At 42.2% G+C, this 17474-nt stretch overlaps 1 protein-coding gene across 4 annotated transcripts in view; it reads right to left on the bottom strand.

Annotated features, from left to right (window-relative positions):
• The window catches only part of FAM3D (FAM3 metabolism regulating signaling molecule D), a 76718-nt gene that overhangs the window by 49665 nt on the left and 9579 nt on the right, over positions 1-17474 (bottom strand). The window lies entirely within an intron of this gene.

Genomic DNA, 17474 nt, shown 5'->3' with positions numbered 1-17474 from the left:
AAATTTTGCCTGTGTCTCTTCATCCAAGAGGTCTCCCTGCTTCTCGCTCACACTATTTCTCTTTAATTTCTCCCAGTGTGGCACTCACCAGAGTCTACCTTGGATCTTATTAAAATATTTACTAAAATTAGTCACATCTAATTTTTAAGCATTGACAATGTGCTCTGCTATGCTCCTTACAATATTTACAATATACTGTCTCCTTGAATCCGCACAATCTAGGATACAAGCGTTTTTTCTAAGGTGAAAAAACGAAGGCACAGAGACATTTGACAAACACAAAGGACACACAGCCAGTGAATGAAGGAGCTGGGATCTAACTGCGCTGTCTGATTGCAGATTGCACTAAACAGTCTCTCACATGTGCCTGATATACACAGCAGAGGGATCACCACACGGCAAGCGCTCAGATCATCTTATGTACTAGTGAAAGGAAAAGGCCAACTTGGATTGGCACCTTAGTAGAACTGGCAGTGTAAATCTTCAGTTTTCAAAAGCCATATCAGATTCCTCTGATCTTTGCCACAAAGAGAAAGGTTCTATTTTTAAATTTAGAGCTTTTGCCTTTTCCAAAGACATCTTGACCAGATATTACTACTGTTTTCTTTTGAATACTCCCCCACACACATCTCGTACACAATCCCATTATCTCTTGGTAGTTCCCATTCCATGAGCCCACCCAGCTGTTTCAGAAGCATCTCCATGCCAGCAACCAGTACTATTGGATGGCTGCCCAAAAGCACAATACAGGAAGAATATGCTAGAGTTACTGAAAATGCTTCAACGGGCCATTCACTCCCCTGCTCCGGCATATGCCACTTGCTGCCTCTGAACAATGCAGCAGGCATTAGCCAGAACAATGCAGGCTCCAGGGCTGCTGAGAAGGCAGATCTTCTTATCTGTGACCACGTAATATGTACATGTATGCAAGGAAGTGAACCCCCACCTCTGAGCAGTGAGGGTGTGCTTACAGAGTGGGAGATCCTTCCCTTGGAGGGCAAGGGGACAATACGGTGGTGTTGATATGCTTATTAGAAGTGGCCTCCAGTGGCCAGTCTAATGGGGACTCCTGCATACATCAGATGAAGCCCACTCTCCTGCCAGCCAGCTTTGGTAAGTACAGACAAGTTTTCAGGAGAAGCAGGGAAACAGAATGAGCATTCAAACCAACTCTGTATTTAATGGTGGGAGCAAGGTGGCAATAAAGGCCACAGTCCCAGGGCTGCAGGACATGCTGGGTCTGGGCCCTGTATGATCTGTTCCCAAACACGCTGTGGAATCGAGCCTGTGTTTCCACTGGCCAAGGTTCTGGGCCCAGGCAGAGGCAGCATTCAACCTACCTACTCCTGTTATTCTTTCCTCTGGCTCATTTGCTTCCTGGTCTTCTCTATCCATTTCTTCAGGGATGTACCGTAGGGGAGTGGCAGTTGTGGTAGGATCTGTCCATGTGAAGCTCTTTCTGCTTTTAGCTTTGCCTGAGGGCTCCTGCTCTATACCCAGCCTCCTGAGATCTTCCCAATTTAGGGCTCAGGAAGAAATGAGCCTCCAATAGGATCTAATATCCTCTAGGTCAAGGCTATGGGTTTTCCAGTGGTCATGTATGGATGTGAGAGTTGGACTATGAAGAAAGCTGAGTGCAGAAGAACTGATGCTTTTGAACTGTGGTGTTGGAGAAGACTCTTGAGAGTCCCTTGGACTGCAAGGAGATCCAACCAGTCCATCCTAATGGAGATCAGTGGAAGGATGTTCACTGGAAGGACTGATGTTGAAGCCGAAACTCCAATACTTTGGCCACCTGATGTGAAGAGCTGACTCATTTGAAAAGACCCTGATGCTGGGAAAGATTGAGGGCAGGAGGAGAAGGGGATGACTGAGGATGAGATGGCTGGATGGCATCATCGACTCGATGGACATGGGTTTGTGTGGACTCATGGAGTTGGTGATGGACAGAGAAGCCTGGTGTGCTGCATTTTGTGGGGTCACAAAGAGTCAGACATGACTGAGACTGAACTGAGGTGTTCCCAATTCCCACAAGTGTTCCCATGGAAGCTGGATAAACTCTGGACAATCCAGAGAGAGTTTCTGATACTGGTGGGGGGCTGGGAGAGAATGGGGTGTGTTCTGGGTCTTTGCAGGCTCTGATGTTCCTTTTATTCACCTGTTTATCAATCCATCCAGGATGGTTCATTCAACTGTGGTGGAGATGAGTGCTTCCTGCCCAATCTTTCCTTTTGAATATTGCCCTTGACTACCCTGATTTGCCTCCTTGATATTTAACACCTTCCCCTTTCCCATCCTAAATGTGTTCTGAGGTTGCCACCCCAGTTTTCAGATATTTTGTCATTTATAATCTTAAGGAAAGGTAGAAAGATGGCCAGAGAAGAAAGGCAGAAAAACGTGATGATCCAAAAATCTATGATGCAGCAAAGGTAGTTCTAAGAGGAAAGTTTATAGCAACACCTCAAGAAACAAAGTGAAGTGAAGTGAAGTGAAAGTTGCTCAGTCGTGTCCGACTCTTTGAGACCCCATGGACTATACAGTCCATGGAATTCTCCAGGTCAGAATCCTGGAGTGGGTAGCTGTTCCCTTCTCCAATGTATGTTCCCAACCCAGTAATCCAACCCAGGTCTTCCACATTGCAAGTGGATTCTTTACCAGCTGAGCCACCTGGGAAGCCCCAAGAAACAAGAAAAAATCTCAAATAAACAACCTAACCTTACATCTAAAGCAAAAAGAGAAGGCAGAACAAAAAAAATGTAAAGTCAGTAGAAAGAAAGAAATAAAGATCAGAGCAGAAATAAATGAAATAGAGATGAAGAAAACAATGCGAAGGATCAATGAAACTAAAAGCTGGTTCTTTGAGAAGATAAACAAAATTGATAAAGCTTTAGGAAGGCCAGTCCATCCTATAGGAAATCAGTCCTGAATATTCATTGGAAGGACTGATGTTGAAGCTGAAACTCCAATACTTTGGCCACCTGATGCAAAGAGCTGACTCATTTGAAAAGACTCTGATGCTGGGAAAGATTGAAGGTGGGAGAAGGGGATGACAGGGGATGAGATGGTTGGATGGCATCACCGACTCAATGGACATGAATTTGAGTAAACTCCAGGAGTTGGTGATGGACAGGGAGGCCTGGCATGCTGCAGTCCATGGGGTTGCAAAGAGTAGGACATGACTGAGAGATTGAACTGAACTAAACTAGGCAGACTCATCAAGAAAAAAGAGTGAGAACTCAAATCAATAACATTATAAATGCAAAATGAGAAGTTACAACTGACACTACAGAAATACAGAGGATCATAAGAGACTACTACAAGTCAATAAAATGGACAACCTAGAGGAAATAGACAAATGCTTAGAAATGTACAATCTTCCAAGACTGAGCCAGTAAGAAACAGAAAAAAAAAATATGGACAGACAAATCACAAGTACTGAAATTGAAACTGCGGTTAAACCACTCTTAACAAACAGAAGTCTGGGACCAGATGGTTTCAGAGGTGAATTCTACCAAACATTTAGAGAAGAGTTAACACCTATCCTTCTGAAACCCTTCCAAAAAAGTTCAGAGGAAGGAATAATCCCAAGCTCATTCTATGAGGCCATCATCACCCTGATACCAAAATGAGACAGATATCACAAAAAAGAAAATTACAGGCAAATGTCACTGATGAATGTAGATTGAAAAATCCTCAACAAAGTACTAAAAAACCAAATCCAACAATGCATTAAAGCATCATACACCATGATCAAGTGGGATTTATCTCAGGGATGCAAGGATTTTTCAGCACATGTAAATCAATCACTGTGAAATAGCACGTTAACAAACTGAAGAATAAAAACTATATGATCATCTCAATAGATACAGAAAAAACTTTTGACAAATTTCAACACCCATTTATGATAAAAAAGCTCTCTAGAGAGTGGGCATAGAGGGAACCTACCTCAATATAATAAAAGTCATATATGACAAGCCCCACAGGAATCATTCTAAATAGTGAAAAACTGAAAGCATTTCCTCTAAGATCAGGAATGAGGCAAGGATGTCCACTGTTGTCAATTTAGTTCAACGTAGTGTTGGAAGTCCTAGTCATGGCAATCAGAGAAGAAAAAGAAATAAAAGGAATCCAAAAATTGGAAAAGAAGTAAAACTGTCACTTTATGAAGACGAGGTGATGCTATACATAGAAAATCCTAAAGATGCCTCTAGAAAACTGCCAGAGCTCATCAATGAATTTGGTAAAGTTGCAGAATACAAAAGTAATACACAGAAATCTCTTGAATTTGTATACATTAACAATGAAAGATCAGAAAGAGAAATTAGGGAAACAGTTCCATTTATCATCACATCAAAAGAAATAAAATACCTAGGAATAAACCTCCCTAAGGAGGCAGAAGACCTCTACTCAGAAAACTGTAAGATACTAATGAAAGAAATAAAAAATGACACAAACAGATGGAGAGATACACTATGTTCTTGGATGGGAAGAATCAATATTATGAAAATGTCCATACTACTCAAAGCAATATGCGTATTCAATGCAATCCCTATCAAATTACCAATTTCATCTTAACAGAATTAGAACAAAAAAGTTTACAATTTGTGTGAAAACATAAAGACCCTGAATAGCCAAAGCAACTTCCAGAAAGAAAAACAGAGCTGGAGGAATCAGTCTCTCCAACTTCAGACTAGACTACAAAGCTACAGTCATCAAAGCAGCATGGTACAGGCACAAAAAAGAAATAGAGACCAATGGAATAGGATAGAAAGCACAGAGATAAACCTACACACCTATGGTTACCTAATATATGACAAAGAAGGCAAGAACATACATGGAGAAAAGACAGTCTCTTCAACAAGTGGTGCTGGAAAAATTGGACAGCTACATGTAAAAGAAAGAAATTATAACACTCCTTAACACCATACACAAAAATAAACTCAAAATGGATTAAAGACCTAAATGTAAGGCTGGATACTGTAGAACTGAGAGGAAACCATAGGCAAAACACTCTCTGACATAAATCACAGCAGGAGTTTTTTTGACGCATTTCCTACAGTAACAGAAATAAAAACAACAACAAGAACAAATGGAAACTTATTAAAGTTAAAAGCTTCTGCACAGCAAAGGAAGCCATAAAACAAAATTAAAAGGCAACCAACAGAACTGGCAGAAAATATCTGCAAATGAAGTGACTAACAAAGGATTAATCTGCAAAATATACAGACAGCTCATGTAGCTCTATATGAAAAGCAAACAAACAACCTAATCAGAAATGAGTGAAAGATTTAAACAGATATTTCTCCAAAGAAGTATTACAGATGGCCAGAAAGCACATGCAAAGATGTTTAACAGCACTAATTATGAGAGAAATGCAAATCAAAACTACAATGAGGTATCACCTCACAATGGCCAGAATGGCCATCATCAAAACATCTGCAAACCAGGAATGCTGGAGAGGGTGTGGAAAAAATGCAACCCTTCTACATTGTTGGTGGGAATGTAAGTTGGTACAGTCACTATGGAAAACAGTTCCTGAAAAAAACTAAAAATTGAATTACCATATGATCCAGCAATCCCACTCCTGGACATATATTTGGAGAAAACCATAGTTCAAAAGGACACATGCACCCCGGGGTTCACTGGTGCACTATTAACAACAGCCAGTACACGGAAGCAGCCTGAAGGTCCATCAACAGAGGAATGCAGCAAGAAGATGTGATGCACACACAGAGTGGAATATCACTTAGCCACAAAAGAATGCCATTGGCAAGGACATGGATGGACCTCGAGACTGCCACATTGAGTGAACTCAGACAGAGAAAGACAAATAGCATATGGATATCGCCTATATGTGGAATCTAAAAAAATGATACAAATGAACTTATTTACAGAACAGAAGTAGAACCTTGGGATTAATACACACACACCACTATACATAAAATGGATAATTAATAAGGACCTACTATATAGCATACAGAACTCTACTTAATACTCTTAATGACCGATATGGGAAAAGACTCTAAAAATGATTGGATATATGTATACAAATCACTGATTCGCTTTGCTGTACAGCAGAACCTAACACAACATTGTAAATCAACAATATTCTGATAAAAATTAATTCAAAAGAAAAAAAATTTACTACGTGAGTTCCCTGAGGGCAGGTGATACGTCTGTCTGTCTTGCTCGCTGCCATATCCCCAGTGCATAGGACTGTCCCTAAACCATGGTAGACACTCAAGAATCATCTGTTAGTTGAACAGATAAACTAATAAATAGTTCCTTCTTGCATTCAAAAAAAAAAAGAAGAAGAAGAAGAAAGGGAGAAGGTCGTAGCTGGAGAGGCCAAGTTGAAATGTTATTTCGGGCTGGGGATGAGGACAAGGTAAGGAGAGGAGAAAATTACCTGTGAGGCCAGGAGTGAAGGGACCTGGGGAGACGCTGTGCAGAGAGGCTATACTGGGGGAGAGAAAAGTGGGAGAAAGAGGCAGCTATACTTGGCGGTTATTAATTGGTTCCCTTTTAGTTCCCTGAGGAACACAGATAAACAGAGAATTCTTAAATGTTTTCTTTTCTTCCCTTAGAGGTTGGATCTCTCTTACTTGAACATGACTCTGTAAGAGATTCAGCCAGGGACGCTCCTAATAGGGCTGCAAAAAAGTTTAATTACTTCTACTCTGCCAGACTGTGTGCTAGGCACTGAGGGAACAAATCTGAGTAAGAAATGATCCATGGCCTGGAGGAATTCATGGAATTCAGTGATTCTAAGAGGTGATGATTCAAAGATCCTAGTATTTTAGAATTTCATTGTGCTGAAACTCTCAACCCCACTGCAATGGCCGGGCAGCACATTTCCAGCACTTAAGCCAGGGGGCAGGAGTTCTGGGAGGAGACAGTTTGGGTCTCCTCTTCCATTTCTTAGGAAGAGTCTGCGGGATGCAGGGGTTCTGGGAGCAAAGGCCAGCTGCCTCTGGGAGGATCCGTATCACCAACTCAGGGGACTGTTTCTGTTCCCGAGACAAAAAACTCATCGTGATGTAACCATTAGTCTGGTTCCAGTTCAGGTTTTTGTCCCAGCTGTCTTCACTCTTTGGCTGTCTCTCAATTCGCACTTGGCCACTAGAACAGTGCTTGAAATCCACTATAGAAGCCAACCTTGACCTAAATCCATTAAGAGACCTAAGTAAATTCATTGAGTTGGGTGTCTTTTAATCTCTGTTGAAAGATAATAGCTTGTTAGTTTAACTAAGCCTCTGTACCTTGATGAAAAGTGTTGTTTAGAGAAAATATTGATTGAAGTTTCATCCGTCTCAGAAGGCTTATGTGTGTGTGATTTGCCAACATTTTCTTGTGAGTCTTGATGTTCCAGGGACTACTAAAAGTGGCTGAGACCCCAGAAGAAGTGTAAACAGGACCTAACTGAATGGGTATTTCAACTGTTTCTTTTTGCTTAACATTATTCCCTTTTATATCTCTTTAGTTTGCACTCATCTGTTAGCATCTCAATTTACTTCCCTCCCCTCTTGTGTGGCTTCCCTGGTGGCTTAGACAGTAAAGAATCTGCCTGCAATGCTGGAGACCTGGGTTCAATCCCTGGGTCAGGAAGATCTCCTGGAGGAGGGCGTGGCCACCCACCCCAGTATTCTTGCCTGGAGAATCCCATGGACAGAGGAGCCTAGCAGGCTACAGCATATAGGGTCAAAAAGAGTTGGACACGACTGAAGCGAATTCACACACATGCATAGAGAAGCTAAAGGACTTCCCCAAAGTCATACACTCTCAGTCCTGGGTTCTTTCCTCCCCAGGAGGCTGCCTGGCATCCCCTCAATGAGGACAGGCACCAGTGTATCCTGTGGCTTAAAATCCTTCTGAAAAGATGAAGTCAACACTCACCAATGCACTGGGGGATTGTCTTTTTATGTTTCCCAGTGTGATGAAATACAATGTCTGGTGATACACAGACTTTGCCTCTCCCAGCCCCAGGTCAGTGTATCCCCATCTCCTACCTAGCTGACCCAGGACAGTCAGGGCCTGGTGGGGATCCCACCCCTTATGCCACGACTGGCAGGGAGTTCTCTTACTTCCTGCTCTGCCCACACCCAGAAAGTGTAAACATTAAAAGCAAATGTTTGAGAGGATGCTTGTTCCTTGAGCTGGATGGTTTCAGGTTTATAGAGAGTAATCATTACCAAATACACTCCTATTCTAATTTCCTTATACCAAACATATGTTTTACAGCTGGGTGGATTTCCTTCACACCTGATCCACCTCTATCAGAATGTGGGGGTTATCCAAGACTTTCACAAGGGTTTAGCTTTCTGCCTTGGCTGCCAACTTGCACCTTTGTTCCTGGAACTGAAGTAAAACTAGGCAGGGAAGAACCAGTGATGTTTGGACAAGGGGAGGGCTTCCTGTGGCTTTTTGAAAAAAAAACAAAAACACAAAAAAACAGGTTAGACTCTTCCTGAGGGATGAAGGGCCTTAAAAGCCAGGTGTTTGGCTGAAAGCTGTAGGGGAAACTTCAGCCATTTTTGCTACTGGTAAGGAGAGCCAATGCACTTGGCTATTTGCGTCACCTCCCTTCCTCTTTCCCTCATCATTTCAGGGACCCCACCATTTCAGAGATCCAAGGTGCTTGATGCAAACTCATTTTACTGTACATCTTGGGATCTGACCCTTAGAGGAGCATAAAAAACAGGAACCCAAGTAGCTCTGTAATACACAAACTTTAGATTCAATATTGATGTTCTGGGCAATCAGTTCTGTTTCCTGTAATAAGGAGGTTGGCATGTGGTGAGGGCTGTGGGTATTTTGTGTGTGTTCTTGTGCTCACTGGTCCCCCACCTCTGACAGCTTTGTTAATGGGTAACTCAGTCTTGGTGCATTAGTTATCTATTGCCATGTAACAAAATACTCTGAAACTTAGTAAAAAGACAATGAATATCGATTATCTCACATAGTTTCTGTGGCTCAGGTATTCAGGAACAGCTTAGCTATGTGATTCTGGCTCAGAATCATAGGGGTACCAAAACAGGTTGCATGTCCCCCTAAAAGTCATTTTTTTAAAAAAATTTATTGGAGAATAAAGAAGGCTGAGCACCAAAGAATTGATGCTTTTGAACTGTGGTGTTGGAGAAGACTCTTGAGAGTCCCTTGGACTGCAACGAGATCAAACCGGTCAATTGTTAAGGAAATCAGTCCTGAATATTCATTGGAAGGACTGATGCTGAAGCTGAAGCTCCAATACTTTGGCCACCTGATGAGAACAACTGACTCACTGGAAAAGACTCTCACGCTGGGAAAGACTGAAGGCAAGAGGAGACGGGGGTGACACAGGATGAGACTGTTGGATGGCATCACCAACTCAATGGACATGAGTTAGAGCAAACTCCAGGAGATAGTGAAGGATGGGGAAGCCTGGTGTGCTGCAGTCCTTGGGGTCACAAAGAGTTGAACACAACTGAGTGACTGAACAGTAAACAACATAGTTGCTTTACAATGTTGTGCTAGTTTCTGCTGTACAGCAAAGTGAATCAGTTATACATAGAGTATATGCACTCTTCTTTAGGATCTTTTCCCATATAGATCATTACAGAGCACTGAGTAGAGTTCCCTGTGCTATGTGGTAGGTCTTCATTAGTCATCTATTTTACATAAAGCAGTAGATGTATGTCAATCCCAATAAAATTCATATGCCAAATTGTAATGGCCAATGTGATATTTGGAAGTAGGCCTTTAGGTCATGAAAGTGGAGGCTGCATGAATAGGACTTTTTAAGAGAGACCCCAGGGAGCTCCCTCACCCTTTGTACCATCTGAGGACATTGATAAGACAGACATCTGTGAGCCAGGAAGTGGACGCTCATCAGACACACAATCTGCTGGCACCTTGGTCTGGGACATCCAACCTCCAGAACTGTGAGAAATAAATTTGTTTATAAACCACCCAGTCTATGGCATTACTGTTACAGCAGCCCACATGGGCTAAGACAAGGTCAGGCCAATCTGGCCTGACTGGTGGGTGGTGGCCTTAGTTCTTTACCTTCTGGGTCTCTCTGTAGAGCCACTTGAGATTTCCCACAACATGCCAGCTGCTTCCTCCAGAGAGAGTGATCCAAGAGAGGGTAGCATCATACCACCTGTCTTTTATGACCCAGCCTCAGAGGTCACACGCCATCATTTCTGCAGTGTCCTACTGGTGACACAGGTCAGTCCTATTTCGTAAGTAAGGGAACTACACATGGGCGTGGATACCAAGAGGTTAGCTACCTTGGAGGCTGGTTACATTTGGTTTACATATTGTAACTCCATTTCTCTTATCTACATTTTTACTATTTTCCTGAGGAGCGTTAGTTTTGAGACTGAAGCTTGATTATACCTGCCCAGAAGACTATCTACGTGACCCTCCATGCAGCTAGGATCTGTGGGGGACAAGGGACTCTGTTGGCACTATGGAATATACAGAAGAGGCAGTAACAGGCCTGTCAGCTTCCATTTACCTATGTTTCTCAGAAAACTGTGTTGGAGTTAATGGAGATGAGAACCAAACATTTAAGAGGGCTTGCATGCAAATAGGAAAAATAGCCAAATTTTACTAAGCACTATTATGTGCCAGGCATTGTGTTAAACAGCTCATATGCTCATGTAAATGTGTATACCTGCCATCTCTCTGATGAGGCCCCCAGTCTGTTATCTCCCTGCTCATTTTCCATCGCAGTGAGAGTTAACTTGTTCAGCCTACATGTAATGATTACTGTAAGCCAGGCTTCCATCTTATCAAAAATACAGCTGAAGTTAGGGGGCTTTTTACATGCCCAGTATGTTCTATAAAAGACTTCTGGAAAATATTTCCTTTAAAGAACAAGAGCTGTAGCAAACTGCCACAAACTCAGTGGCTTAAAACGATACAGATTTATGATCTTACAGTTGTATAGGTCAGAGGCCCAACACCGCTCTGCACTCAAGATGCGGGCAGGGCTGCATTCCTTCTGGAGGCTCTGGGGAGAATCTGTTTCTTTGCCTTTTAGCTTTGAGAGGCTCCCTGCATTCCTTAGTTCACGGTCCCTCTCCTGTATCTTCAAAGACAGAAATGTGACATATCTCTGACCCCTCTTCTGGTCCTCACAGCTCTCATTTTGACTACAGCTGGGAAAGCTGCTTTTAAGGGCTCATGTGACTAGATAGTGCCCACTGAGATAATGGCTAATCTTCTATCTCAAAGTCCTTAACCTTCATCACATCTTCAAAATCCCATTCGCCATACAAAATTAATACATTCACAACTTATGGGGATTAGAATGTGGACATCTGGGGGGGGCATTATTCTTCCTACTATTACTGTAAGTGAAGGAGCTGGGACTCAGGGCTTACAGTACAAATACGGTCGTTAAGACATTGTGTTACTGGAGAAGGATAGACATATAGAGTAACTGAACATAAAAGTCTGAATAGACACACACAAGTATGGCCAGCTGGTTTTTGACAAAAGAGCAAAATGGAGGAAGGAAAGGTTTTTTTTTTAAATAAAAAGTATTGGAATAATTGAACATCTTTAGGCAAAAAAAAAATAGCCTAAAGATGGCCTAAAGCCTCTCATCTTGTATAACAATTAACTCAAAATGGATTATAGGTCTAAATATAAACTGTAAAACTATAAAACTTTTAGAAGAAAATCTTTGTGACCTAGGTTAGGGAAAAGAGATATTAGATACACCAAAAGCACAATTCATAAAAAGAGAAGAAAAAAAGAAAACACTGGATTCCATCAAGACTAAAAGCTTTGCTCTATAAAAGTCCCTGGGCATCACCGACTCAATGGACATGCGTTTGAGCAAAATCTGGGTGATGGTGAAGGACACGGAAGCCTGGTGTGCTGCAGACCAAGGGGTCACAAAGAGTTGGACACAACTTAGCGACTGAGCAACAACGAAAGGATGAAAAGACAAACTAAAAAATAGCGGGGGGTGGGGTGGGGTGGGGGATATTTGCAAGTCTCATATCTGATAAAAGACTTGTATCCAGAATATATATAGAGTACTTTTTAAACTCAAAAGTAAAGAAACAAACAATCCAATTAGAACATGGACCAAGGAGTTGAACAGACATTTCAACAAATGGAGCTATAGATAGCAAACAGATGCACAAGTGTATGTTCAATGTCATTCGCCATTAGTAAAATGCAAATTAAAACCATGATGAGACACCATGACACTTCTACTAGAATGGCTACAATAAAAAACCCTGATGTATCAAGAAAGCGGGTCACTAGTACATACCCGGTGGCAATGAAAATGGTAGAGCCACTCTGTAAAACAGTGTGGCAGTTTCTCATAAAGTCAAGTATACATTTACCTTGCACCCCAGCAACTGTACTACTGGATATTTATCCCGGGGAAATTAAAACATTATATTCTCACAAAACCCATATAAGAATGTTTATAGTGGCTGTATTTGCAATAGCCCCAAACTGGAAGTTGCCCAGACATCCTTCATCAGGTGAATGATTAAACAAATGGTGTTAGAAAATAGAGTATTATTCAGCAGTAAAGATAAATGAACTGTTGACACATGCAACAATTTGGATGGATCTCAAAGATATGCTGAGTGAAAAAAGAAAGCCAACCTCAACTGTTACATATATTTACATTTATATAACAGTCTGACAAAACGATAGTGATGGTCGTTAGTGGGCAGGAATGGTAGAGGGTATGGCTATAAGGGGACCGGCTGAGGGAGTTTCTTTGTAGTGATGGAACAATTCTGATTGTAGTGGTGGTGGCACGAATCTATACATGTCATAAAATTTCATAAATATATATACCAAAAAGATGCAAGTAAAAACTGGTGGAATCCAAATCATAGTTAATAGTGTTGTTTCAATTTTTTTTTGATAATGTGGTTATGTTGATGTTATCATTACACTGTGTGATGTGTGCATCTGGACTCTCTGTGCTGTTTTTATAATTTCCTGTATTAATTTTTCAAATAAAAAGCAAGCAAACAAACAAAACCCCAAAACACAACACCCTGGCTTTTCTCACTCCACGCTTGCACTCTGTCTGGGTAGCACCAGTACTCCCCATCTCATCCTTTCTCATTTGCCTTTGCCAATGGAATCTGAACCGAAAAAGAGAGTAAACCAACATTTGGGGTGAAACAGTGTCTCCCAAAGGACTCTGTTGAGTACTCATTCAGCAGGATTTCGTATTAGGCAAGAATAAACATTCTGTGTCCGGGAACATTGGGGAAGTCCTGGATTAGCTAGGTTTCCTTACTGAGTGACTGCTTTGGAGGACAGGAACATATTCTGTAGATCTCTGAGAGGGGGCTTCGGAATACAGAAATTCTCTTACTTTTTTGTTCACAGCATTTGTTTTCCTCCTCTGAGTATCTCAAGGGATTAAGGCTTCATGTCGTTAAGAAACACCGAGCTGAAGGATTCTTCAGAGAAGACAAAAGTAAGGAGTATGGAATCATTTTCACCTTGGAGCCAGGCCTTTGGCTTCAGGCACTGGATCATCCTCTCAGCCTTTTGTCATGTAGTGAGTGTAATAAAAACTCACAGGAAATGTGTTGGAAAGAAAGGGGGTTAATCTTCATTGTGTGAAGGGTCTGAGTTTTATTTCTGATTTCCTTTTTTTTTTCTGGCATGGCATGTGGGATCTTAGTTCCCTAACCAGGGATCAAACCTGTAATTCCTGCATTGGAAGCATGGAGTCTTAACCACTGGGCTGCCAGGGAAGTCCTTTGAGTTTCCACTTTGAACAGAGACTTAGGAGAGAACTCTTTCTCCCCTTCACCATTCCTCCATTCTTAGGGTTGGAGGCCCTGTTCCCCATCTGACGACGGACTTGCATGAAATACAGAATGACCAACAATCCACTGCGGAAGCTGAACGTGAGGGGCAAGGCCTTTGGGAAAGTGAGGTGGAGGGTTATGAGGAAGTAGATCCAGGACTATTATATTTCCTGGTGACTACAGGGTTGGCCACGAGGTGAATCCTAAGTTTCTAAAGACACCTACTTGTGTGGAGAAAAGGGAGCCCTCCTACATGGCAGGTGGGGATGCAATAAAAAGTAGTACTTTACACATGTCTTTGAAGAGGAATTCAGGAGTGACTTAAGCGATTCTGGGTCATGGTCCCTCAAGACCATGGTCCCATGGGTCTTCTAAAGAGGGGCTGGGAGATCTGATACCGAGATCGCTCACTGTCATGGCTGCCCCATTTGTGCTGGTGGTTGGCATGACACTTCAGTTCTTCACCATGTAGACCTCTCATAAGGCTGCTTGACTGTTCTCACAACATGGCAGCTGGCTTCTTCCAGAAAAAGTGATCCAAGAGAGAGAAAGGTAGAAGCTGCAAAATTATTTATGATGTAGTCCTGGATGTCATGCACCATCATTTCTGCAATATTCTCCTGGGTTACACAGGTCAGACCTATTCAGTGGTGTGAGAGGGACTGACTGACTACACATGGCATCAACTCCAGCATGAAAGAATCACTGGAGGCCATCATGAAGGTTGGGTACAAAAACCTCTAACAGAAAGAAATTACTGAAAGGAACAGCCTTAAGTGGATGACAGGAGTTCTCAAATGGCTGAGTGATCATTTTCCAGAGGCTGTACCACTCTTCCTTTCCACAAGAACTCGCGTGGAATTCGGGGGTCACAATCTGCCCATTCTTTCAACAGGTATTTACTGAGCACCTACTGGGTGCTGTCAGTCTGCTTAGGACCTACGCAGAAGGAGCCCTGCAAGAGAAGCATATCCCAGGAGCACAGTCAGAAAGCAGACACACAAGCCCGGGAAGAAGTACTGCCTTGAGTCACGAGCAGGTGTGCATATTTACCATGCATCCTAGTTATTCTTTTAAGTAGGGGCTCCCAGGAAATGTGCCATCCTGAACAGCACTTCTGTCCTTTGTTTGTTTGTTGGGTAATGAGTTCATTTCACATGCTCTGCTTAAATGGATGGACTCCCCTCTCCTGGCCCTCTCACTGGTCATAACTCTTTCGGTTCCCATTTCATTGGAGACAGGTGCCCTCCAAACCACACTCCTCACATTTATCACAGCTAAGTAGCTTCCTGATGTCTTCTCCCATATTTCTGGAAGCAAGTGCCTCTTACCTTACACACAGCCTAACCGAAACAGGAAATGTGATTAATGCACAACTTACTTCTTCCCTCAGGTTATTTATGTCTCAGTCAGAAGTCCAGGTTGCCAGTGAGAGATGGACTCTGGCCATTTTCAGCATAACGGAATTTATTAGAAGGCCATCTGAGTTCTTCGAATGAAAGGTGGTTTGGAAACCAAACTTGGGAGGTGGGTGAGAACCAAGGGCTTTCTGAAGAGCCAGGTGGCAGGGGCAATGTGGTCAGTGTGCACTGCGGTCGCTGTGATAACACACCTTTCAGGGCTCCTCCTGTCCCGACTTCATGGCCTTAAGATTCAAAATCCTGGGAGACGGCATCTGTTCAGCTTGGCCAAGGTCAACACTGGTCCCAGGCTTCAGAGGCAAGACCTGACCCATTTTGTCTTAAAAAGAAAGGCAAATATTTCTACACCTTTACTAATTCTCTAAATGGCTCTAGTTCAGATTCTCTAAATGGCTCTGTCACTATGCTATTCAAATGGAAGCTCTCCACTGCTCAATAAGGAGTCAATTACTGCACTGTCCTTAGGATCCACCCAAGGCTTGTATTAATATTGTCCGTCAATGAGCCATCCAAGATGGCAAACGCTCTTGAGAAGTATTTCAATGGAATGTTCTATTAGTTTACCAATACTCATCTTCTAATGTCATCTATTACAGAAAATTAGATGACCGTAGCATGAGCAGAAGAATATTGATTGACGGCCTCTGAATTTTTAATGTGAATATTTGATTTATAAATTAATCCTTCATTAATTAGAGTAGCAAGGCAGTCTCTCATTAAAGCTATGGTGCTGAGGATTACTGTGACTTTCCTATCAGCAATATTACATAATCATGATTTGTTAATATGAGTTTCATCTCTGGTCCAGGTTTTGTGTCCTGCTGTGGCAAGCAGCCTCATGCTTTCTGGGTTTGTAGTTATCTTTCTGTGGTCCACCCTTCATCTTTCGTTCTCAATCTACTTGCCCATTTTGGCCAACTTTTTTCTGAGCATCTTCCACAGGTTGATTTCTGCCTTGCCTCAGGATCTGATAATGTTATCAGGAAGGTATTCAGCTCTTTTTGGCTCACAGGGCCTCTGATTGTCCAAGTGAATGTCCCTTAAACCTAGCCCCAGCTTGCCTTGAGGCACAGGCACAATTGGTTCCCTGTTGAATGTTGGAAAGAATGAGTAAGTGAACAAATGCTTCCTATTCTCCAAGCATCTTTCACAGTGGGTATCTTGTTTCATCATTTACAACACCACACCCCTGGATTGTTGTTGATCAGAAGCTCAGGTTCTGGAGTCTAACAGAATCCTATCTTTGTCATATATGAGCTATGTGATCCTGTTTGTTCGTCAATAAAACAAGAAAAATCAGACTCCCCATCTCACAGGATTAACTGTGTGGTCACCCCGTGTGGAGGGCAGGACGAGCCTCCCTGCTACCCCAAATTGTTACTGGGCTTTCTTATTGGCTTTCCCAGATTGGGCAGACACAGGGAAATGGGAGTGCTGGGGGCTTAAAAGCTGTCAGTGGTCAAACATATAAAATGGAGTCTGACTCCATTTATAGGACTGTGGTGAGAAAATAACTGCTTAAAGCATTTAGAATAGTGTAGGGCTATAGTGTTTCACAAATGGATTATTAATGCAGTGATGGTTTAATCTTTTTTAAGAAGCTTTTGCATCTGTTACCCCATTTCCTCTTTATATCAGCCCAAGCAATTGGGAAACCTGGTCAGAAGCAGATCTGGTACAAAGGAAGCATTTGACAAGTGACAGCTGCTGACCTCAGGATCACTATATCCATCATCAATTCCAGTTTTATCATCATCACCATCACCACCACCACTACCATAGTTACTGTCACAATCCCCCACGACTAACAGCAGCAGCATCACCATATCACTATCTTTGTCACCATCATCACCATTATCATAAGATTTCTCTTAGATCATCAACTTTTTTAGGTTCGAGAACTATCTTTTCTCTGTCGTTGTAGGCCAAATGACATGAGGTATTAGGAACAAAAAAAAAATAGACTTACCTGGCTTAAAAGTAATTAGTGTCTCAATTAGCAAGAAATCCAAGAAAGTGATTCTCAGGGGCTCAGAGACATTATTAAAGACTCTGGCTCTTTTTTCCTTTCTGCTCTGTTGTCCTCACCGCATCACCAGTTCCTCAGCTGGTTCACAACATGAAGTGGCAGCAGCATATAAAAATGTGTGTTTTGGTAGGAAAAGGGACTAACTCTTTCCTGAGTTTTCTTTTGTTAGCACATCAGCTCTTTTACCCAAGTGTCTCCCCTCAGTCCCTCTCGCCCTAGTAGCAT

The sequence above is a fragment of the Giraffa tippelskirchi genome, chromosome 9, assembly GCF_054371585.1.
Source record: "Giraffa tippelskirchi isolate mGirTip1 chromosome 9, T2T-mGirTip1v1.2.pri, whole genome shotgun sequence".
Classification (NCBI taxonomy): Eukaryota; Metazoa; Chordata; class Mammalia; order Artiodactyla; family Giraffidae; genus Giraffa; species Giraffa tippelskirchi.
The sequence above is the reverse complement of the archived record's forward strand: the minus strand, read 5'-3'. Positions and strand labels throughout refer to the sequence as shown.